We start from the raw sequence: 25,252 nt of genomic DNA, 5'->3' as shown, positions 1-25,252 counted from the left end.
GTTTCCTGAATATAATATTGAAAAATTCAACTAAGCTGCATGAGTGTAAAACATGCATCTATTCGTTTTTTTTCCTTCCTGTAATCTCTTAATAACTTTCTCAAAAATCTTTATATTAGTCCAGTTGAATTAGAACATCCAAAAAATGGAAAAATATGGGTTTTGAGCACTTTTTTGTCAGGATGAAATTAGCCTCTTTCTGTTTTATGCTGTCAAAGCATTCTCCCACATCTTAAGTGACACCCAAGTTTGGCTGGTTTTTTGCAAAGATATCCTGTGAGCATCTGTGGATTGAATGAAACAGCCGTGGGAGTAAGGAGAGGGACGCATCCAATCTGAAATACTAACACTGTTGGTTGGAATGGGAGTGATTTTTGAGAGCAGTTTGCAGTTAAGGAAGATTTCTGTATAAGAAGAGGAAGAATTCCAAAGAGAGCTGTCAATTTTGCTAAATGAGCTACTCTGTTTATCAGTTCCCCACTCTCTGAGCTCTTCTGACACAGACTCGGTTCCCCATCCCTTTCATCTTCTGCTCTGACTGAGTACTCCCAATCTGCTCTGTATGTATATTTCAGTGTGTCTGTTGGTGTGCATTTGTGTGTGACGCAGGAGAGACATGCCAGCAGAAACAGATGGGCAGATAGAGAGTAAAACTGTGTGACAGTCAGGAGGGAGATAAGGGAATGGGTGCTTCAAAGTGGGCTTAAAGGTACAGTTTCCCAACTGCGATTTGTGCTACTTCTTGTGGGGCTGATAATTTAACCCAGCAGCTTCTGTTTACTCACATGCATAATAACATGCAGCAGAGTATTTGTAAGAGTGCTCCATGAAGGTGAGGAAGACTATCATCATGTGGGGGTGGAAACATGTACATTGGCGTGTTTTTTTGTGTGTGCAGCAGTACAAGCATGATCGCTTGTGCAGCTGAGTGTGCCTGTGAGTACGTCCGCAAACACAGCGTGTGCGTGTGTGGGTGGGGTTTTTGTGGTGATCGGTCCTTCACTACAGATCAGAATTGCCTTGAGTATCTATGTACACAGAACCTGGTTGGTAACCATAGCAACTACGATGTAGTGGCTTACAGTCATCTGGCATTAGGGGGCTGTCTGCCCGGGAAGAGGAGAGCAGAAATAACACTTGTACACAGACACAGGTGGGATCACGTCTCAATGCAGGCTCACCAAAGGGATCATTTTAACAAGTTTGACACTTTAGGGCTCATTGTCCTTGTTGTCTTTAAGTTACTGATCAGGGTTTTTCAGAACAACCAGAAAAATTAGAAATCCACTAACCCTGTGGTAACATTACATTTTTCTGTAATATTTTTAAAGCCAAGGCTCTTTGAAGTTCAGTTGCAGCAACTAAAACAATTTTACCACTTTTTCCAGCTTCATAAAGAACATTGACACAAGGACAGCTATTTCCTGCAGGCAATAAAGGTGTTTTTCCTCCTCCACATGAGCTCCTCTGGAGGGTTTCTTTCTGTGGACAGAGAGCAAGCAGGACATGATGCAAAAGTTATGGTTGCAATGCTTCGTTCTTTCTTAAAAAGCACTGATTCGGTGCCATTGCATTTCATGTTGACTCACCTTAAGGATAATGTGCTTTAAAAATATTCAGCAGAAAAATAGAACAGAATCATCCAGAACACAGGCACTTTGATTGAAAATTGTCAAGGTAGGGAGGGTAACCAGATGATTGTGAGTATGTGTGTGTGAGTGCATGGGTAGGACGGACCTGGGGGCTGGCTCGCTGGGACCCTCTGGGGCTTTCCCTCCCCATCACAGAGAGGGGAGGGCAATTCAATTCAATTTCAATTCAATTTTATTTGTATAGCCCAAAATCACAACAACAGTCGTCTCGATGGGCTTCGAAGTAAAACATGAAATCAAAAGGATCACGAATACAAAGAGTTCAATAGAAAAATACTAAAATGAACTAACAAACTGACTAAGCTATACTGGCATCCCTGCCCTTAGACCCCCCTTCGCGGTAAGGAAAAACTCCCAAAAAAACCGGATTCCGGAAAAAACGAGGGCACTGAGAGGGTTGGGGAGGGGGGCTCAGATATTATGGCGGGGGGGAGGGTTGTAGTGCGTATGGTTTTAGGGTTATGGGGGGTGGCTGTGGGTGCGTGGCGATCCCTGGGTTGCTAAGGTCGCGTGCCTGGGCTGGCTTGCGGAGACGGGGCGCCGTTCGGGTGGTGGCCGGCTCATGGCTTCCGGGGGCCCTGGCTTCGTCCCTGGCCTTTGTCTCGGTGTCCGGCGCCCGGTGGCCCCATGGCTGCCGCCTGGTACGGCTAAGCGCTCTTGTCTTGTGGCCTGGGGGCCGGACACTGGGTTCGCTTGTGCCTCTGGGCATTGGGGGGGCCCCTGTAGGGGGGCCCTCTCTGTGCCTGGCTGGTGGGGTGGGCGGTCCCCTCCTCCCCCCCTCCCGGGCTGCCTGGGTCCGGATGCTGGGGGGGCTTCTGCTCTGGGGAGCTCTCCTCCCCTCTCCTGGTCTGGCTGGTCTGGCTGGGTAGGATCTGGCTCCCTTTATGAACACACGGTTCACGTCGGCAGCATGCATGTATCTCCACCCCCACGTGCACGTACACACTGCCACACTGCTCCCTGTCTGCTTCATCCCTCCTCCTTACCTACAGTGTATTGATGGACAGATTTTTTTCGCTCATCGTAGTGTCAGATTTTCACCTTTTATGTAACATTCGTCTTTCCAGCAGATCTGGTATAATTGTTACAGCTTAAAATAATAACTTATTCAAATCAGTGCTTGTATCTCCCACCTTTTCACCTTTCTTCCTTTTACTCTCTTCCACCCTCCTCTCACATTCTTCCCCTCTCCCTCCCCACACACACTAAATGTAACAAATAAATAAAAAATAATACGACAAAAAGGGGTTTATACAAATCTACACTCTAGTTTCTTGAAGCTACATAACCTCTTTTTGTGATAGTAAAACCTGTCCAACACAAAAAGCCTTCAGCTCTAACCTGTTTGCTCAGCTGTTGGACAGAACAAGTAAAAAAAAAAAAAAAAAGAAAATTGTCAATCTATCCAAGAACAAACCACAACCATTTGCAAAGTTTGCTCAAAGCAGGGAATTCCCACCTTTAGACCTCAAGGGCCACCGTCCTGCTTCTTCTCATGGAAGTAGCACCAACAGTTAAAGACCTACTCTAAGGAAAATTGTGTTTTTGGTGTTTTTTTACACGTTCTTGTGGCGTTCTTGTGGCATTTTTCTGTTTTCTTATATATATATAAAAGAAAATAAGCTGTAACTTGCATTGCTGATTATTTCTTTATTCAAATTGTTGTGATAAAAATCTTGTTTGAAAAAGAGCAAATCTGTTACGATGGGTGGACTACAAGCTCCCTGCTCCGCTCATTATTGATGCATCTACTTGTAGACGACCATATCTATGTACATCTTTTTTTTCCCTTTATCTGTGCTGGCATTTGACTGATAGTTCAGTTAATGCTCGCCATTTTTGTTACACTGGTAATGTTAGGTTGGGGGTGTGAGGGGCTGAAAGCTAGTGGGAGAGCACATATAGCACTAAGTTATGGGTGATGGATAAGGGGGGGGGCAGAGTTGCTTTGTGCCAACAGTCTTTTGTCCACAATCCAGAGGTATGTTACTGATGAACTATTGTCACTCAGCAGAAATAAACACAATTGTTTTTCCAATTTTAGCTAAAAATGACATAATTATAATTAAAAGAACCCTGGGAACACTTTAAAAACAGCAAAAGATAATTGGAGTGGGTCTTTAATGTCTGCCATTTATTGCAAGTGGGAGTGAGACTGCTGCAGCCCACAGACCACAGAGATAGGAGGGGCTCCCTGTGAAGGTCATCGAGGCGATGGCCTCTTTGCTTATTGGACAATAGAAGTCAGTATCACCAGATATTAATATTTAAAGCAGGAAAACAACAATATACTGAATTATCTAAAACTTTAACAAAATCCAAAATTTTGATGATAAATAATGATTCAGATCTTAAATCCTCATTAAAAAGCATTATATGGACCTACTCACAGTAACCAAACCCTTTAAAAAATAATCCGAGTTTGCTAAAGCTGCCATTGGGCTGAATCCAAAAACACATTAAGTTTAATGGGAAAAAAAAAACATTATGAAAAAGATTTCTAAACAATAATGTTTCATGGTGGACTAATCTAATGCAAATAACAAGACCTCTCAGATGATTTGTGCTTCAGGACTTTATTTAATTACTTTGCACTCAAATAAAAATGGAAGGGAAAACATCTCTACCCACGCTGTACTACAATTACTGACCAACTCTTTGCATTAAAATCTAATCATTCAAGTCATTAATAGACATGTTTGATGACACACTATTGTAAAGTATAATGCATAACAAGAAGCCTTTTGGTGCTCATTTAAAGAATGTGCAAAAGAAAACCAATAGCAGGCAATCAACGTTGTGTTTGTGTGCGTTTTGTGTTTATACTGCCTCACCAAGAACGTGCTGATTATTTAAAAGCAGAATTAGGGGTTTTTGGGAGAACTAAACTGTTTTGTTTCCATAAAAATGGTTTTAAAAAAACCCACCATTATTGACCGAGGAGCCGAAAAGGTCCTTTGTTTGGTGAGTGGAAGCAGTGCACTGACAGAATTTGAAGTGTGATGGGTTTTCTCAGAGCTGTCGAGGAGAGCTGTCCACAGAAAAGCAGTGCTCATAGAACATGGGGAAGAAGGTGAGCACCTCTCGTCTGTAGCAGGTTTCCCCATGTTTCTTGACAGCCACACCATCACTGCAGGAGTTTTGTGAAAAATTTCATATTATACTCTCCCAACACCCGTGTACGAATATGAAAATCTGCAGATCTAGAAAAAGGATTTTCCTTAGTTGTTAGTCTAGATTACCGCCTAATCTCATCTGATTTCTGCAATATGTAATGCTCAATGCAATCCTTTAATGACCAACAGAAAGGGCAAATATTAGAGCCTCTGAATGAAGATATTGTCCATTTGTCTCCGTGCTATGGATTTGCATGGCATGTTTGGTCTAGAAATAGGTCAGTCCTGCCATCTTTCTTAATGAGATCTTGGGCGGCAACCAGAGACCATCTGTTCCCAGGGTCTGCTCTCTAAACCTTAAGGTTATCCCGCTACATCTACTCATCCACCCTTACGCTGCATGGCACTCTGCAGATTGACCTCTGTCATCTCCAAATACAACACATCTGTCTCTCTTTATTGAAAAAAAAAAGTGACGGCACTCGTGGCTGTTTACATGAGAAATCCTGCTCAAATGTGAGAGGAGTACAGCGATGGAGGCAGTTTGTTTTCTGATGATTACACCTTTATTCTCTGCTTGGATGGGAACAGTTACTTTAACGGCTTTTGTGTGTTTTGGCTGGATGTGTGAAAAAACTGTGAGAGTGTTTGATTGTGTTTTGCTCGGTCCCTAAAACATCCTGTTGGGGAGAAAATTTGTGTTCACTCACACTCCCCATGATTGCCTTCCTTCCTGCACAGAGAACAGCTGTCATTTGCAAGGCTCTATTTTTCAGACTGAATGTGCTCATATGAACGCAGTCAGTGTGGTTTTACATCCATGTTTAAGAACATTCTAGGACTCACAGTCATGGGCATAAACATGTCTTTTATTTTATTTATTTTTTTAAATAGTGGCTGACAACTGTTTGATCTTTATTCCTGAGTTTTTCAGAAAAGTCTTCATGAGATGCAACTTCTAGTTGTTGCATGTAACGTGTTTGTTAATAAACCTATGCATGCTTAACTTTGTTTCTATTTGCAATAGAATTAATTGCATTTTGCATGTCTAAAACTGTCAGTACACAAAAATATCATGCACAATGTGATAGTTTTGTAACACTAATGGGCTCCAAAGTTGAAAGTTCTACGTTTCTGCACATGTATGACTAATATGTCATTAGATCAACACAGCTTCAGTTCTATCCCTCCAATAGTTTTCTCTGACATTAACAATAATGTATGCGAGGATTGATTCAAAAACCTAAACTAACATGCAATGTGTCACTCAAGCATACAAATTACAGCTTCCAATTACAAGTTTTCTAAATTCTTTACAAATGGTTTTAATTGGACCAATTATTGACTGTCTCACTTATGAGGTGGCTATTACTGAACTTAAATAATCTACTTTGAAGCTCCTTAACACCTCCAGGCTCCCCTGTGACCTTCCTATGGTTGAAGCTTCATGTCATTTACTAAAACTTACCAAGTCAGTCGATGACAATTCAACAGTTACTGGCATAAATCGTCTCAATGGGGATGAATGGATGTTTTTACTTAAGGGACCTCAGGGATGTTGCACTGCAGCGGGAGAACTGAGATGGAAAGGGAAGGGTGTGGTAACACTGGCCAAAACCTCTTTGGAGTATTAACTGCAGTGTAAAAAGCTGCAGCCAAATGTTGCCCCTGTTCTTCTATGATAACTAAATTGGATTAAATCTTTTTGTTTTTCTTCTGCAGGATTAATGTGATTACCAATATAGGAGACCCTTTTGTTAACTTTTATGTTCTACTCACTCAATGTTTGTAGAAGGCACTAGTAAACGCACACAGGACTAACAGGGTTTGGGGTCTGTTTTTTACGTTTTTTGCTTAAAAGGCGGGTGTTACAGGTATCGTGAATATGCGAACAAGGCGAATGCTTCTAATGTAGCGAACGTGTTACAAACAAGTTTTACAGTTACTGTGAACACAGTTGATAAAGTCTGACTGACTTATCTCTGGCTCTTGTCTTGCCTAATGCGACCTATAGCTTGACAAAAGTTTGAAAATAGATCATTAATTGACAATGCGCCTTATAATGCGTTGTGCCCTTTACCGCCGCTGGTTTGGCAAAGATTCTTTCACTGGATGGCCTTCCTGACACAACCCTGTATTTTATCTGTGCTGGGGGTCAGCACAGGGGGACTCAGACATGGGCCCCCTTGTGGCTACATAGTTAGGCAGCAGTGTGAAGAGTCTTGCCCAAGGACTCACACTAGATTAAGTTTATTGCGCCAGTCCTGCACCCAGCCAACTGAGCTATCCAGCTGCTACCCTAAAGTGTGGAAAATTAATTCTCTGGTTAAATTAATCATCAGCATGTAAAGTATTTTTTTCCCATTGCAATTTTATTTTAAAGATGTTTGTGTGTGTGAAGTATAAGCTGAATAATGAAAGGTTGCGGGGGGAGAAGGGTGAAGGGCAAGCTCTGGTAGGAACTGGCAGGATTCCCTGGTATTGTGTTTCATAGTTTTACACTGGTTGAAATTCATATGCTGTTTTCTCATCTAGAGTAGATGTAGTGCTGTTCATCTGAGAAAGCATCTGCCGTAAACACATCAGGAAGCAGATTATCACCAAACATTCTTTCAAAATTCTCAATTCCATGACAACCAAACTTAGTTTGAGTTTCAGACCCTCTCGTGATGAACTATTTTACAAGTGGCGTTTTGAACTCCTGCCAAATCTGCAGAACATCGGCGAGAGTTTTACATCCCTGAAATGGTTGAACTCAATTTGTCCTCATGACGGATTTTTCCCCGCAGTCCTCCTTAAGGCCTCTCATAATTCCGGGGGCACTCTGAAGAATGACTCATCCTTGTTTTGTTTATTTCTCTCCCTCATCTATTAACCTCTCCATTTGCCACCTGTGCCTCTGCTGCTAAAGAGCCAATGATCTACACACATCTCATGGTCTCCTCCTTGTTTAGCCCTCCTCCAAAATGTTCCACAGAGGAAAAGATCAAGAGAGCAGACCTACTATGTTTTTTTTGCTTTTACCCCAGCTGACCAAGCCTTTTCCAGTGTCTGTCAAATCAGAAACCAGTTTTGCCAAGTATACTGCAGAACCCATCCACATTAATTTTTCTTTGAACATTTTTTCTGCAGAAATGTCTTTGATGGGTTACTCTTGAAGGGTGTCCAAATCACTTAGCTAATTACTGCAAAAGCCATCTATATCTCTTGAACAAGGTTTGCCGGGCCATTAAAAAGCTGAAATCTTGCCAAGCAAAGAGAAACAGAAAGGGCATTATGTATATGAAACCTTTAAGCAGAGGAAAATGGTGCTTACATTTGATTTACATTCTCAAACACACCCGATTTCAGGCTGAAGGCAGGTACCAGGCAGGCACCATCAAACAATCACAGGGAAGACAAACGAGCAGGACGGCAATAGTTACAGAGATCTGCACATTGAAAGAGAGCACAGATATTTATCTTTTTGCTCTCCCTGCCTCATTTCTGTCATAACTGCATGGTCTTCAGGAGGAAGGCTGGGTGACTCAGTGCCTCTTGGATGACGCACACCTAATGGATCCGAAGCTGTGGATCATATCGATCCACCTACATCAAGCTCCACCATCATTGTCGGTTATATTTATTAACCCATCGGGACCTATTGTTTTATTTTAGAATACCTTTAAGAATGATTTCATTATTGAAGTAAAAATTGTTTTATTGGTTTGACTGTTGCCAAGAAAGCTGGCTTGAAAAACCCACATCCAATATTCTACATGGCTTCTGGTTTTTTATTTTCTGCGCTTTCATTTCTGTAGCTGAATTCAGTCCCTTAGTAAAACATTTTTTTTTTATCAGCTATTGACTGCATGTTTGTGCTAGACTATGGTCACATATCCCAAAATGCCACAGCGCTGCTACCAAAATGCAAGTTTTCCAGCAAATACAGCAGGTGGCCGTGCTGCGACATTTGTAATTGCAAGGCAGCAGTCGCATTTTTAAACGCCGCGCAGAAGCCATGGAGGTTTACAATTTTACGCCAGCTGGACATTTTTCAAAGAAAAAAAATCAGTGGTCGCCCTGGTACATTTTGGGGTTGCGTGGTGGCAGTCCAGTGACAGGCAAGTGGCAGGAAGGCAGCAGTGCGATAATTGACTGATAATGTGTGCCACTTTTTTTATGCCGGCGGGCTACCAGGCAGCCGGTGGCACTTGAAATGGACGACTGCCGTCCATTTCAATTTCCTAACCCAGGGACATTTACACATCATTCAATTTTGGTCGCCCATCTGTTGCCCGACTTCGTAATGGTGTCAGCCCCGCCTGAGTCTGACTGATGCCTGACGAACACTGTCTACATTCATGACCACGCCAACGATTTTCAAAATATCTGGCAGCGGCATAACATCTTGAAGATTCTGCTAATGCCTCCCCATCGCACGGTGGCAGTTGGTTTTGTGACAGCAGCATTAATGACAAAAAAAAAAAAAGAAAATCACGTAAAGATTTTTACTAGAAGAAATCCCTTTATTCTTCCAGAACGAGCATTGGGAGCATATAGCTACTACGTCTTAGCAGATAATCCAATTTTCCTTTATTTAATGCGGTTATTTTTGGGGTTTTGGAAAAGAGGAAACATAGACTTCAGCCAAAGCCAGTTTAAGGATGTGAAAGCTGGAACTGTAGTGATGAAGTCCACCTATCAGCAATGTTCTACAGTTCAATAAAGACTTGGATGTGCTCATTTAGGTTTTTAGAGCACAGTCACTGTATCATAACTGTCAGCGATTTTTTTTTTCTTTTTTCTATCCAGAATTTTAGTTTTTTACTGTTGCACATTTCAACATGTACAGCAGGATAAAGAGCCAAACAAACATTTTATTTACACAGAGTTATTACAAAATAGGAAATCATGTAATATGCAGAATACCTCTGAAACAGCACTAAATACAGTCGCATCATCTGCATACTGGTGATATGACCTGCAGTTGGCTTCAATAGTATTGCCGTTTCCCTGGAGTGGGCCTGGCATTGAGGCTGTGTCCTTGCGGGGGCTGATAAAGTAGGACATTATTAGCGCGGACCATTTTCTTGGTACAGGCTTTATACGGTGCATGTCTTTTGCTGCATGAAGCAGAGGCTGCCTCCTTTTCTGTCACACATACATTAGCAGGTCTGAGTCACACAGAGTGAGAGTGGGAGTGAAGGGATCAGAGGAGATGGGGATGACTGCTTCACAACCTTTGTTTTCTGTGGTGGACAGGTTATTACTGCAGAGGCATTGGTTGTGGAAGATGGATGCATTTTTTCCCTGCTCCTTCTAAAAACTGACCCTGAAGACAATAAGAGGGAACAGCCACACATTGTCCTCAGTGATAAAACACCTTGCTTTATTGTGCAGGTGATGCCCCCCACCTCAGTGCTAGAAAAACATTCAGATTTGTTTAGAAAATGCTGCTGCCATATTTGGGCTTCTAATTGCTTATCAGAGGAGTCAGCGCAGTAGGGACCATCTGCTAAGCCAGGTTTCAGATCCGTTTACCCCCGCTGGGATTCTGTTTCCTGGGATGGGACAGCCACACTGTGTCCCTAAAACACATCACCTCTAGCAGCTTGTCACTTACTGCTCACAGTTTCCATGAGATCATGGTGGGATGATTGCAGTTGATGTAAGAGGCAAAGGAAAGAGAAGATCCAGGAGGATTACTCTGTTGGGACAGGTGTGAGTGAGATACGGAGGGACTATGATAAAGATTTCTGCATACCCTTTGAAGCCACGACAGGCTATCTTTCTTTTACTTAAATACTCTTGATTAGATTTAATCATCAATTAACTATTTAATCTAAGATATTTAGCAAATATAACATGGTTAAGTCTTTCATGTGAGTAAATTAAAGAACAGAAGCCCTTTTTTTTGCCTATTCTTACTGATTCCTATTAGGAGTGATGACAAGGTGCTAATTAAACGGTTTGTTTGAGGGTAAATATGACAGCATCTCCTCTACGTCACAAGTAGTTACCACACGCATGACAAAGGTACGTTCCATTTTCAAGACGTCCTTTAAGGTGGCACAAGCCACAAGGAAACTGCAAGACACACCTTTGCTCCCTCTAAAATGCGACCCTCCTCCGGCCCGGACACCCAAAAACCTGCAGCACACGTACCATGTCTCTGAAGCTGGGGTGGGCAAACTTTTTGACTCACAAAGGATTCTAAAATTTGACAAAAGGGCCTGACCAGGAGCAGATGCATGGCGTGTGTTGGTAATCAACCTCATAAGAGAAAGAAATAACATGAAATCTGAAAGATTCTGCTTTAGTTTTTAGATTAAAAAAATCAATATATATCCTTAAAAACAGAACATTATAAAGTTTTAATTTCAAAACTGTGGCCTGTGTTCTAATTTCAGGGCCAATTGCACCAATTGGTTGATGTCCCTCAAGGAAAAACGTTAATCTAAAGAAATTATTTGTTCATGTGGTGTAGGAAGGATTGGAAAAAGGACTCAGAAAACGCGCATGAACGGAACAGGAAAACTATTCTTCCGACATCAAATGAAGGCAGCATAAATTTCTGCACTAAAACAAAGGTCAGTTTATTTGTAGTGCACCATCTATGGGGACACACCAGATTACAGGGAAGATAAACCCCTATAAAGGATTATCAATGTAATTTATTCCTGTTTGGTATGGGACGGCATTTGGTCCCCGGGCCGTAGTTATTCCACCCCTGCTCTAAAGCATTAGTTTCTGTTACAAGCTGTATAATTTTAAATTCATACTCTCATGTTCCTTTCCATGTGTGTTTTAGTATAACAAATCAAAGGACACCACTCCTCTGTACCCATGTATGATCGGAATGTAAATTGATTTTGAGTGTCTTTTTTTTTTAAACTGAAACAATTCATTGAAAAAAGATCATTTGTTTATTTTAATTGTTGGTTACTTACATTTACATCTTGGTTGTAAAGGTTTTTTTGAACAACAACACATTTCTGTTTCCTTGGTTACATTTCTCATACAGATTGAAATGAAAGAGTTTCTCCCTTTTTCTGTATTTGTTGGAGTGTGTTAACCTTTTGCTGGAAGGACTGTGATAACACCTCGCAAGGAATGTGGAATTAATAACACCTAAGATGGGGAAGTGGAGCATAAAACCAATGCCAATGACCATTTTCTCCCCCAGTGACAAATCTTTAAACCTGAAAATAAATATGCTAAGGGATAAGTACGTAGCACTACAATTAAATGTAAATGTATTATCTTTAATATTGCATGTAATTCTGTATTAGCTGTGTGAGATGTTTGTATGAGTTTGGTGAAAGCAGCTGCCGGGGTGTTTGTTGTGACACCTTTACCCCTCATGCTGATGGGTTAAGGTCACTAATGTGTTGAGATCACTCATGGCGGGTTCAGGGCATCCTTCCTCCACCGTGACAGAACAGGAAAGCTCATGATTGGATGTGGCAGAAAGCAAACACAAGCAGAATGCTCGAGAACCGAAGGAAAAACCGAATACCGATGGAGTTTCATTTTTTTGTGCCTCATCAGAAGTTTCTATATTTTTAGCAAGAGAAAGTGGGCTTTGACACGGATGATAAACTCCTCATTAACCTTTGGGAAATTAAATGAAACCCTGATTTAATTAGATTAAGATAATGTCACCAATGCATCTCCTCTGGAATGAAACCAAGTGTCTCAAAAGAGACACCACAATGGCACGTAGATTGTTAGACAAAGATATATGTAAGGGTTAATGGCCTCCGAAGTATGCATTATCACTTTTTAACGCATGCCGTAGAAGCCTAAACCGTCTGATCCGTGCGTTAAAAAGTGATAATGCATGCTTCAAAGGCCATTAACCTGCTTATAACCATGGTCACTTACAAAAGAAATAAATAGTAACCAGTTTTTAGTGCTTAATTCTTGTTTTTTTCCAATTTCGATCGCTTTTCTCACTATTTGTTACGTGATGCGCCGTACCACGTAACAAATAGTCCGCGTCACGCCGCACCACCGCTGCAGTCAAGACTCTGCAAAATAGCGGAGGACGGTGCGTTAAAAAGTAATAACCGTACACTTCTTCGGCCAGTAACCCTTACTTAATGAACACCCAGCAGCCAATCAGAATCGAGTATTCACCCGGACCATGGTATAAATATATATATATATGGAGGCAGCATATATGAAACATTCTTGAATCATTTGGATCATAGTTGATCTCTTTGTCTGGTTGGAAAGAAAAATAACATTAGTAATTCAATGTCTGACGGGGCCTGGCTGCTTCATCGAGTCGCCAAATACAGTATGACATGTTTCTGGGGAAGATGAAAGGTTTGGTGAAAATTTGTAATAAGGATCTCACAAAGTAATTGCTCTGCAATAGAAATGCAGCTAGTGTGATAAAATGTTGATATTATTCACATTGGCAGAAGTGATTTATGCTATGATTTACGGTATATAATGGGATTGTGTAGCAGTAACTGCTGCCTGGGCAACTGTGTAGTGACCTGAATTTATATTTTGGTCTTTGGACCACAGGCAGATTAGGATAACTTTTCAGTATTCACACAGTGAACTTTGATTTCTCCCTGTTTTAGAACCTCTTTTTGGGAACAAATCCCCTCTTCAGAAATAGTTGTTGCATGATCTAAAAATGGAGATCAAATATGAATTTTCCCTCCAGTTATTCACATTTGGTCAGGGGTGTCCAAACCCTTTGCAAAAAGCGCCAGATTTCGTGTGTCAGGCTGCGTGTGTGAGGGCCATTCAGCCTGACATTGTACCAAAACTATTCGGCCTGCAATAACCATTCGGGGTCCTTTCTACTGAGGATGACGTCACACTACGGTGGCCCCAATTGGACAAACTACATAACGTCCAGATCTGCTTTGCTCTACATATTTTCATTTCATGTTTCCTTTTGTAACCTAAAGTTATTTTCCCCTCATAAGTTGTGTCTGACATTATTCTTTGTGATGTTTATAGAGAGATTTTGCAACAACCCACTTTGTAAAAAGATCTGTGGCTGTTAGAATGAACCGGCTGCTCCACACAAGCGAACCGTGTCTCTGAGCAGAGCAGCTGTAGTCTCATAGCTTCGTGTTCGAAGGCAGGGAAGGTGCTCTGTTATAGTGTTTGGTCCGGAGAAGGGTTCGGACCGCCGTCCGTTCTGCTTCAAATGCACTTAATAATAATCATAACAATAATAAAAGCACGTTTAGAAGATATACTCGCTCTGTGTCGGAGTTGCTTGTTTATAATGGACCGCATAAGATCTTCTTCTAGTATCGTAATTTCTCCAGACCAATCCCTATCTGACACGTCATCGGACCAACGCACAGCCAATCACGTAATGTGATGTCAACATTAGTCCCAGGACCCCGAAGGACCCCAAACGGTTGTTGCAGGCCGAATAGTTTTGATAACTACACCGGACTTTGGACATGCCTGTTATAGGTTATATTTACAAAAAAACAAGTTATTTTAACTAAAAAAAGGGGGGTTTGATTGTTTGTTTGTTTGTTTAACAAAAGTTTCAACAAGAACTTTTTAAAATCTCAGAGGATTTGTCCTCTGCTCTTTATTTTTTCTTAAGCTTTATGTGATACAAGCAGGAAAGAGAGGAGGTTTAATCTGATAGCCGCCAGATCACATCTGTATCTGGAGTTCAGGAGGTCTTAGTGCTGCTGGATATCTTGTCTTTTTTAGCAACAGCTTTGGACAAAAGCTTCTTTCAGGTTTTACACACATTTGTGTGTATTATTCCCGCGAGCACAATATCCATTTCATGCCTTGGGGGACTTTCTTTAAATTTGGCTGCGACCTCATGTCTGTCTTGTTGGCACAGATTGTCAGAAAAAGCAAAGAAACTTCATTAAAAGACTCATCAATGTAGTCTTAGTCTAAAGGACAAACTTGAAATGACTGACAAAGGTTGAGCATATTGTTAGGACAATTAGTAACATATACGGTAAGTGGTGCAAAGTATGACAGAATTAACATAAACTTTTAGTAAAATTAAAAAAAGATGGTGTCATATTTACATTCATGTAAAGCTGATCCCCCGTATGATTGTGGTAGATGATAGATTATGTGATCCATAATGTGTGCTAAATAATTTTTCAAAACCTTTTGGTATTTAAAATTATTTTGAGTGTCCTTAAAATGTCACAAATATTCTGGTATGAATAGTTTCTTGATGCTTTTAAAGTGTTACATAGATTTTTCTTTCTTAGGTAAAAACTTTTCCAACTCAAGTCCAGTTAGCTGTATGTTTGTGCAGCAGTGAGTCAGACATTACATCAGCACAGACATAGTCATGGAAACTACTATAATAACCCCACAATGCTATGTTTGAGTTTGTCTGAGCCCATAACCCCTGCAAAAACAATGACTGCACAATCACGCATGCTTTATATTATCAGGCTGCTTCATTCTAAATTTAAAGCAGATTTTGACAATGTCATTATTACATTTTTTAGTAGGTTAGTTTATTAAAGTCCCACGCCAATCATCTTTTATTTACGATTGTTCCGATTTTTTTAGCCAAAATCAAAAAAACGTGTCATTTTCTAGAACAGAGTTTCTGCCCTAGTTAGTTAGAAATTTGAGTTGTGGATGGAACTGTTGGGGTAGTGTAAGACTTCCCACACTTCCCATCATGCCTTTGTTTGAATACTCTCCCAGTAGCTTATAGTTCCTTACAACCCCATCCTAACATTACCGGTGCAACAAAAATAGTGAGCAATATCGGATATATCCAGCTGTACAGTTTTGAGCAAGAGGTAAGGAAACTTCTCGCATGAGGAAACAAAGACGTACATGGATCTGTTTGTCTGCAACAGGATGCATCAGAATGGAGTGGAGCAGGGAGTGGCATTTTGTCATCTGCTCTTGATTCACAACAATGTGAATAAAGAAACAGTCAGAAATACAGTTTTAATCTTAATTTTATTTAAATATGTCCTCCACTGTGAGAAAAATGCCAGAAGACCATTTTGAAAACACTAAAAACACAACTTTCATTGAAGTGGATCTTTAAATATAATTTTTATTATGGTACTTTGAATGTATCAGTCTCAAGTCCTCGAGGATTTAGCCCTTAATCAAGGTCTTCATCTTGTTGACATTTATAAGTCATGCCATCATGACTTCTAGTTGACCTAAATTCAAGTCTCCATTTCTTGACTGTAGTGGATACTTGTATTTTTTTTTTTAAGTTCTGTCATACTACTGAAAAACATCTCTGACCTTCCCTCCTCTTGTTTATTCTATTCTAAAATAAGCAAACAGTCAAGGTTATATATAAAATAAAGGGATGTTTTTGTTATCCATGTACTCAGATAATTGCTTTTTAAGAAATGTATCTGTTTGTAGAAAACATTATGAGGAAACTGTGTGGTAATTACAAAGTTTACAACGGATATGAAACAGCAAAACATCCTGGTGATGCTGCTGTTGCCATGGGAACCAGGGATGATGCTCTGCAGAGACAATTTCCCTACGTTTATAGGCCAGTGGAAAAACAAAATATAAAATCACATATAGTTTAGTGTTAATTTGAAAACTGATGTGTGTACAAGAGTAGGTGATGAGTAAATCTGATCTCCGCTGACAATGAAACATCCCTTTGTCTGTTTATATTCCTGAGTAGATCCGTGCATTACTATTTTTATTTGTCAATTTCTTTCTTGAAAATGCTTTCTTGAAAATGTAAAATTGTGCTGCGAGTAAATAAATAGGTAAACAAGTGCTCTATTACTTTTTGTTCAGCCAGTCATACTTTATTGCAGAAAATCAAAAATAACTGCCCTCCCCCCCATTTTTTTAAGGAAGATTTTCCATTTACAAGAAATTCTCCTAATGGGTTTGTTTGTTTTGTTTTGATTGAACGTGACTTTAAACTGACTGACTGAGAGTCAAATGTATGTGCTTGTGTTACCCATCAAGTAAAAAGGATATTTAATCCATTCTTCTGGGCTGCAGCACCCAGGGCATCCTCATGGATTCATCATTAATCACTTTAATATTGCTCCCAGTTAGCATCAGTGCAACACATGGACAGTCGCATTTTACTAAAAATAATGCCGCCCTCTAGCATTCATCAATATGCATAATTGATATATTTTTAATGCAACGCTGTGGCAGCAGATTTTTTTTTATTAGATTTGGAATTCTGCAGGAAAGCTCCAGTTTTACCCCCCCCAAAAAAGAAGAAAAAAAGAAAAATCCTGTATTTAATGAGTGTCAGGTGGAAAATTATTAAGGTGGGTGAGAGATTCCCTCTCAACTGCTGTCAGCAGCTCTTTGCAGTCCCGTCACGCGCCCTCTCTCATCATCTATCTGCTGACATGATGTTAGTGGGGGTCCTTCCTCCTGTCTCATGGACGAACGTGCACACAAAGGTTGTGCACAGGCTAACGTTGAAGGCTCATGTGTGCGCTTGCACGTTAAGAAGGTAAAGATGTGCACGCAGATGCAGACTTGCTGTGGCATTTAAGCCCTTGCTGTGCCTTAGAGGACATGCTCTAATATTCTCCATTGCTGTAGCATGCCTCCTTGTCAGCAGCGCTCCCTTGCTCTCATTCTGTCTCTGCCACAAGCCATTTTCTACCACATCTTAATGCTTCGAATGTACCGCAGGGGGTGAGGGGCTCTCTCCAATTTTCTTTCATCAGTCGGTCTCCTACCATCATCACCTTCACTTTTTTATCCCCAGCTTTTTTCTCCTATTCCTTCTCCGTCCCCTTTCTCAAGGTCGTGGCCATGCTGTTCCTTGAAAAGCCTGCCATTAGACAGATGATGCTGGTGCAGTCTGCCCTTGCAGTGTCTGGATGCCTCACACATTACAGATTACCCCTATGATGGCTTTATTTAGATGTTATATATATTTTTTCTGCAAGACCGTTGTACTTTTTTTTAATATATTGTGTCATTGAGAAGCTTTTATGTAGGAATTGTTTCGACACGTTGTCCTTTGCACATGCCACAGACCCCCCAATGCTCTCCACTTCATCTCATGCTGACAGATGCTCATTTTAGAAGCTGTCAGACCTGAGAGGCTTTCCTTCATAATGACCCCCTTCCCACTTGCTCCCCTGTCAATCGCCGTTTCTGTTGCTAGGTGCAACAGTATTTGGGCATCTGTTAGTCTAAGGCCATAAAGGTTAAATGAAGCCATTTCACACAGGACAGAAACATCCTGTTAGGATTTATGAGTACATTTCTTTTCAGGTGGGAGAAAAGCAAATCAACTTATTTCCAGTTTGAAAATCTTCTTTTTTTGAAATACTGCTTTCATTTTGAGCTTCATGCCTTTCTTTATCCATCAGATTTAGAAGCATGCAGCTGTAAAACCTGCCTCCTCTAACAAACAGTGACTGTTTAAAACCTTTTCTTATGTTTTCATCACTCCTTATTTGTGCTCATTTGAAAAAATATGTTATTACTTTTCAACCAGAAGATTAGACATTGTCGACAATTTTTTTTTAAATGAAGAATGGTGAGATTAAATCCAGACTTCAGTTTCATGAACATTGGCTTCTGCTGCTAACTGGAAGTACACACTGCATTATTCAACTAATACGATTTAGTATTATATTCTCTGCTTTTAATATAGCTGAATGTCTTAAGATACGTTCACTCCACCCTCGGAAAAGAACATTCAAGCGGCTGCTTCAAATGAAAAGTCTATGAAAACTTGCTTATATTAGTGTTTTGGGCTTATGCGTATAAAATTCTAACCCTAACACTTAGCTGTGCATGTTTCTATGACCGTTTTCAGGCTCTACGTACAAAATGTGCGGCCATTTAAAGCGGATTAAAAAACAAACCAAATCAAACTTTGACCAATCAAAGACTCCGATTTGGCACCGATGTATGTGTGGCAACTGTTTGAAAATTGAGAAGAAATGAATACTTGTGGTTTGTGCCCGGCTGGAATTTTAGGGCTGTGAAAAAAAAACAACCTAGGAGCAAGATTTGCATTGCTTTGAAATTTTGCACCAAGTTTGCCAATGTAGGAGGCGGACATGCGGTAGTAAACAGTAGCAAAATAAGAAAAAGATGAAGATGAATTCCCTCCCCGCTTGTCCAGTATGAAAAACATGGGGGCTAAATGGACGTCCAAGAAGTGGCGTTTGCACGTTCTTGAGCACACATCACATGCCCAGAGATTCAAAGTGAAGATTAAAAAGAAGTCTCTTAATATTGACTACAATAAAGACAACAAACATTTTAGAAACCATGAATTCTAAATCTGTCTGATGAAACACACATTAAAGAGATCCATTTGTGATTTTTCCCAAAAGTTCTTTGTTTACAATCTTTACAGACTAAAAAAATCCACTGAACTTACATTCTTTGGTTAAACAAGGTTGATTCAATATTTTAAGTAATTCATTGTAATGTTTAACTACCTGTGTGAATTATTCGTAATAAGCAAAAATGTAAATGGAAGTAAATGGAGTTTATCATATTAAGTATCATGCTATTATCTCAACAAATTATATTTGTTCTTTTGTGCTTTCTATGAACAAAACTACAACACTTAATGTATGACATATAGAAGCTGATGTTTATCCCTTTACCTGCCTGCTTTTATATTTAACCCTTGTGCTATCCTATAACCCCACCCTAACATTGACGTGTTCTCCCTACCATGACAAAGGTGGATAAAGGTGAAGAGGATTTCATGTAATCCATGGACATCACTGAAGATCACAAATCATTGAAGAAAAAAGTTCAGCGCACTGTCTAGTGGGTCTAGATGACCCAACTACCAATGTTATAGTGCCTAGGATAGCACAAGGGTTACAAACATTGATTATGTGTTATGGGTAGCACTGTGGTGCATTGGTTTGCACTCACAGCGAAAAGGCCCTGGTTCAAATCGCGGATGGGTTCTTTTGTGCTGAATTTGCATGTTCTACCCATGCACAAATGGGTTTTCTCTGGACTTTCCGGCTTCCTCGCAATTCTAAAAACATGCTCCATTGGTGAATCGGTGACTCTGATTTGCCACTAATTCTTTGGAGTTACAATAGCCTGTATGGATAGATGGATGGAGGGATGGATGGATGGATGATTGCGTGTATTACAGAGCCATTGATCTATTTTTTTAATGGTTGGGTTGTTAAAAAGGTTGAGTCCACCAGACAAAAATCTGTATCTTTAGGGTCAAACGGCATCACTGATCTGATCAAAAGGAACAATTGTAATGAGGGTCACAATGATTCCTACATTTCTTTTTATCAGCCATCACTTTGGAATAAAGAAGAATAGACCTTTAAAAACTACATAGATAAATAGTAAGTAAAGTCAACATTACCTTACATTTACAAAATACCTAAAATCTTTTTGATGTCACAAAAATACCACATATCACCAATCAAAGCTACAACTAAAAAAGCAAAAGCTATATTTAGTCACAGGTTTTTATTATTTGCTTTGTACATTTTCACAGTTTTGCTGCACAGCATATTCTTTTTAAGGATGCATGACAGAAGGTTTTTTTTTGACGGACAGGTGGGTGTGCTTACACTAGTCCTTCATTCACCTGGCCCTTTTCCCAGAGAGAGCGACTCCAATGAACTTGAGCACTAACACAAAAGGAGCTGGCTGTGGGGAAATCGGGCAGCAGAGAATATGATAAGAGAAGAAGAGACAGGACTCTGTTGCTGTGTGCATCACAGACAGCCTCAAGTCTTTTCCCTCTTCCACACCAACCTGACAAATCAGATATAAAAACTGAGTTATCTTAAAAATAAGCTAGCACATATAGCGTCCAATGAAAAGAAATCAAGCTGACAGATGAGATGTATCAAGTGAACAGACCTCTGAGACCCCAACACAGGGAATATTAAATACAAAAAATGTATAATATTTTATAAGTGATTTCAAAGGGGCTGATTTTGTTCTGACTTACCGTCAATCATCTGTTTTGTTAACACCAATCCATGCAGATTCTTGAATGTGCGTTTAGCCCATGGTGTGCACATCCGCTTCCTACAGTTGGAACAGGCCTAGTGCAAAATGTCAAAGTGGTGCAAATCTCATTAATCTTGCTCCAGGCTTTACTTTCACAGCTCTATTCCGATACATGAAAGACTTTGTGTCGTATAATTCTGGGCTGGGCACAAACCGCAATTACTTTCTTCTCTATGATCAATTTTCAAACAATTGGCACTTCCATGAATTAAAATGGACACCACCCATACATCACTGGTCTGTACGGATCTATAATTGCTGATTGTATTGTTTTGTGTATTATTCTTGCTTTGATTGCTTAAAATCAAATCAAATCAAATGTCAACATTTGACCTGGTTTAACTTTCAACATATGTTTAATGACTGCGCGTTTTGTATGTTGAGCCCAAAAAATTGACCCAAAGAACTTGCGTAGAAACGTGTGACTGCAAGAGTTTTGAATGCAGAAACCCAAAACGTGCATTTATGGGCATTTCCATAGACTTTTGAAGGTACCTACACACCGGCCAAGAACCCTCAACATGCAGTTTCCTGAACTGAACTGAACAGTCGATGATGTTCACAGAGCGGACATACAAAGAGGAGCAGTGTTTTGAAAAGAATGCTACCCACAAATCTGTTTTCCTCATTGGTCACAGTTCAGCATTGATCCAATTTAGGAGATGCAAGAAGTTCAACCGGTTGAACTTCCAGCACAGAATAAATGAACACCCGTTTTGTATGTAGAGCCCGCAACCGGACTTAAAAACTTAGCATTCAAGAGTTTGGAAAACAGAAGTCTGAAATTCAGGTTAGACCTTTCATTAAAATTAGCCACTTGACCGTGAGTCGACGTGGCCGTTGTGTACAGTAGGTACTGGTACTACCATTGGAAGTGGTCACTTGAACATGCGTTGCTGAGGGTGGCATGAACGTAGCTGGAACTTTTAATTGCTCCTAGCAGACTTCAAAACTGATTCATTTCTTTTTACATGATCTTGCCCCTCTGATAAACACAAGATTTTAAAACTTCAGACTTTTTTGCCTGGAATTTCCCCATCATTTTTTATACTTTAAAACTATTAGTTCCTGAGTAAAGGTGTAATTGGAAAGAATTTGATGCCTCGTTCTATAAGGACAGTACTTTGGCTTCTAAAGGGTCCTTTATGCCATTATAAGGTTTCTTTAGAGGCTTATTTAGAAAAACAAAAATATACACACTACACCATACAATTACAAAGTTAGCTAAAACAGTTTTGTAAAGAAGTCTGATTGTGTGCTGGCATCACTGGTATCGCTGCTTCAGAGGGAATTGATATGCTTGTGAGGAATTTCTTCTCTTACTAAGTGTAGGTCTGTGTTCTCTGTTGGGTTGTTCAGTGTGTCAGTTGAATACAGAGTGTTTTTTTTTTTTTTTGAAGGAATGTCAAATCCTATGCACATCTGGGTAGCTGTCGTCTGCCCCCTGCCATCTGGGCCCAAGGGAAAAGGGGAGAACAGGGTGTGTTCTGCAATGTGGATGTATGCCATCAAAGTTTAATGGAGGCTTCATTTCTTGACGCTCCCCCAGATAAAGGCTGAAATCTTGTGCGCTAGCATGTGATTGCATTTTGGGTCAAAGTCTGCATTAACACCGTGGTTTGTGAATGATGGCACTTGACTTGAAAGCAAACGCCTTCAATCGATGTTGATGCCTGCTCTGCAGTGCAATGTGACAAGATGGTAAATGAGGAAAAGCTCCATTTTGGCGTTTTACGGACAAACAAATTGATATAAAAAAATCTGTAGGATGTGTGAATGAATATTTACTGAAAGCAGCTGTTGTCGTTTGCCTCAAATCTACTTTTACTTTTCATACTGTATGTTGGCAGATTAAAACACAGAAACAGTGCACTGGTTTAGCTGATCTTTTTCTTTGCTGTGGATGTCTGAAATCCTCTCTGGCTGATGCATCAATCAGACATTTTGGAGCTCTAGAACGAGCCTGGCCAGATTAATTAAGAAGTTTAACACAGTTTCACAGTACTGGCAGCCATTTTTTTACATTTTTTGACATCCCAGTAAATACAGACATCTCATTTAATAAATTTTTTGCATTTAATAAGTCAGAATGACTGGTAGATAGACAAATTGCCATTTGTTGTAATTTGGGATTAATTAAATCCGATACCAGAAAATTCATGTATTTAGTCCCTGTTTGATTGTTTTTTAGTTGACATTTTTTAACCTGAAGGTACATTTAAATTGATTAGGGTCCTACATTAGAATTAAATTAGAATGTTTCACTTCTAAGTGTTTTTCTTTTTAATTCTCCTATTTTTAAATATCCCAATGGATTGTAACTTTCTTATTCATCAAATTTCCTAGTCCTTACAAACCACCCCAAGCTCTAAGATCCAAATATGGATTTTAAACCAAAAGTCCCAGAAATATATATTTTTTCTGTTGCATGATTCTTCAGTCATATTTATTGACATTTGCCAAAAACAAGGAACTTTCAATCAGGCAAAAAAATGAATAAATAAATAATAAAAATAAATATATTTCTACGTCTTATAGATTTGTTTTGCACTTTCTTACCTTGACACTCACCATCTTTGACTTTTATATCTGAATCTTTGTCTCTAAAATAAAGTCTCTATCCTGCATGTTATTATAGTTGGCATCACCTGTCCCTGAAAGTCCTAGCTTCATAACAGGGTGCACTGAAAGGACATAGGAAGTTGTAACACGCAATGTTAGCTGCAGGAGGAAGCCAAGTACAAAATACAGGCTTAGTTTCAGGCCACTTCCACAGCCAAGCTCGTTGGCCTTTCAAAGTTCTTTAGACTGCCAAAGACACTGAGAACGGCAGCCTCCCGCATGTGTTTATATGTGTTAGTTATTATGTGTTTACAATTCTAATGGTGTCATGTGAGACCTGCCACCTTTGGGCCGGCTTGCACAACTGAAATTTGAGACCTGGACACATTAGAGTTCACTCACATCCACAGAGTACACCCGCATTTGTCACAGGCCGCTTTACTCTTGTAGCCCTTCCAGCGTGACTGCTGAAGAGCTCCTCGGAAAACATCTGACAGTTACAGCTTGGCACTTTAAATATAGACAGCAATACACCAATGAGACACTAAACGTCTAGAGATGCTCCATCGACAAGAACCAGTAAAAAAAAAAAAAAGTTACTGACACACATTTCAGGTTTGAATTGCGAGAGTAGGGAATAATAATAATAATGCTATTTTACTCTTATGATGGGGGAATGTTCTTAGTAAAATTCCCTTTTTTTTTTAAACTGTTGTGAAATTTCGTTAATTGTTGGTGAGATCTTAGATTTTGGGACACCTAGCTCTATGAGTGAAGAGTGAGGGGCAAAACAGCAGGTATAATGTTCATCTACCACCAACGTTTTTCAACCATTCTTCCTTCTGCACTGTTCTTTCTCAGTGTTTCATTTCTCTATCTATTTTTCTTTATAGGAGAAAACATAATAAATCAATAAAGTGGAGTTAAAGACCCACTCTGATAACCCTTTTGGTCCAAGCAAACGAGAGAGTGTAAACCGTTGACTGTCAAAACAATAGACAGCTCAACCACTCCTTTCTCGTGTTCCCAAAATAGAAAGTACCATTTTTTCCTGATAGGGGCGCCACTATGTTGAAACCAGTCGACAGTGATTGGTTCGAGTTGCTCTGAGTCATTTATCTATGGCAACTACTGTTGCCATTGCCATAGAGATGATGAATCAGAGCAACTCGGACCAATTACTGTTGACTGGTTTCAACATGGTGGCGCCTGTATCAGGAAGCCATGGTGAGGAAAATTTGCCTTATTTCGCGAGAGCCGGAGGTAAGGAATTTTCTATGGGTAGTCAGATTTTCTATGGGTCACACCTCGATTCATCCATTGTTTTTACAGTCTATGGTGTAAACTGTTGGATGGATAGTTTGGCCAGGGATGCGACTTATACTCCAGAGCAACTTAGATACGTTTTTTACTATACTCCGGAAAATACAGTAATTTTTGTCTCTGAACATTTTTGTCTTTGAACAAATTAAAGTTTTCATGAAATGCTGCATAACTGGTCCCATAAGTGAATCAAATACCTTAGATTTCTGCATGAAACTGTAACTGAAACTCAATATATGTATATCTTCTGTAGCAGGTTTAGGGGGATTGAGTGAAAGTGACACTTGTAACTTGTTCTGGTTGTGTAGTCCCAAGGGGAAATTTCAAACCTCCAGAGACTAACCCCATGCCCTTCAAGCTTCCTCCTCAGGCCTAGCTATAGGACGAAGCTCTTGTAGCCCCAATTTAGGTGAGGGTGTATGGATTGCACTTCGTCTGGCACCTTACCCAGGACTAATTTGCCTTGGGAGATCCTACCAGGGGGGCAAAAATAGCCCCCAGGATCTCAGTGAAACTCAATCCATTTTAACCACACGATGAGGTGATGATTCATGGGTGTCTTTCAGTGGATGTGTTTTAGACATGTCCTGCTGGGAAAAGGACTCTCAGCAGACCCAAGTTTATAGG

At 40.0% G+C, this 25,252-nt stretch overlaps 1 protein-coding gene across 26 annotated transcripts in view; it reads left to right on the top strand.

The window, feature by feature from the left end:
* Positions 1–25,252, top strand: part of LOC101174692 (calcium-activated potassium channel subunit alpha-1) — a 159,094-nt gene that overhangs the window by 44,195 nt on the left and 89,647 nt on the right. The gene's annotated exons all lie outside the window — the stretch shown is intronic.

Source organism: Oryzias latipes, chromosome 15 (assembly GCF_002234675.1).
Source record: "Oryzias latipes chromosome 15, ASM223467v1".
NCBI lineage: Eukaryota > Metazoa > Chordata > Actinopteri > Beloniformes > Adrianichthyidae > Oryzias > Oryzias latipes.
Note: the sequence above shows the minus strand (reverse complement) of the source record. Positions and strands in the feature narration are given on the sequence as shown.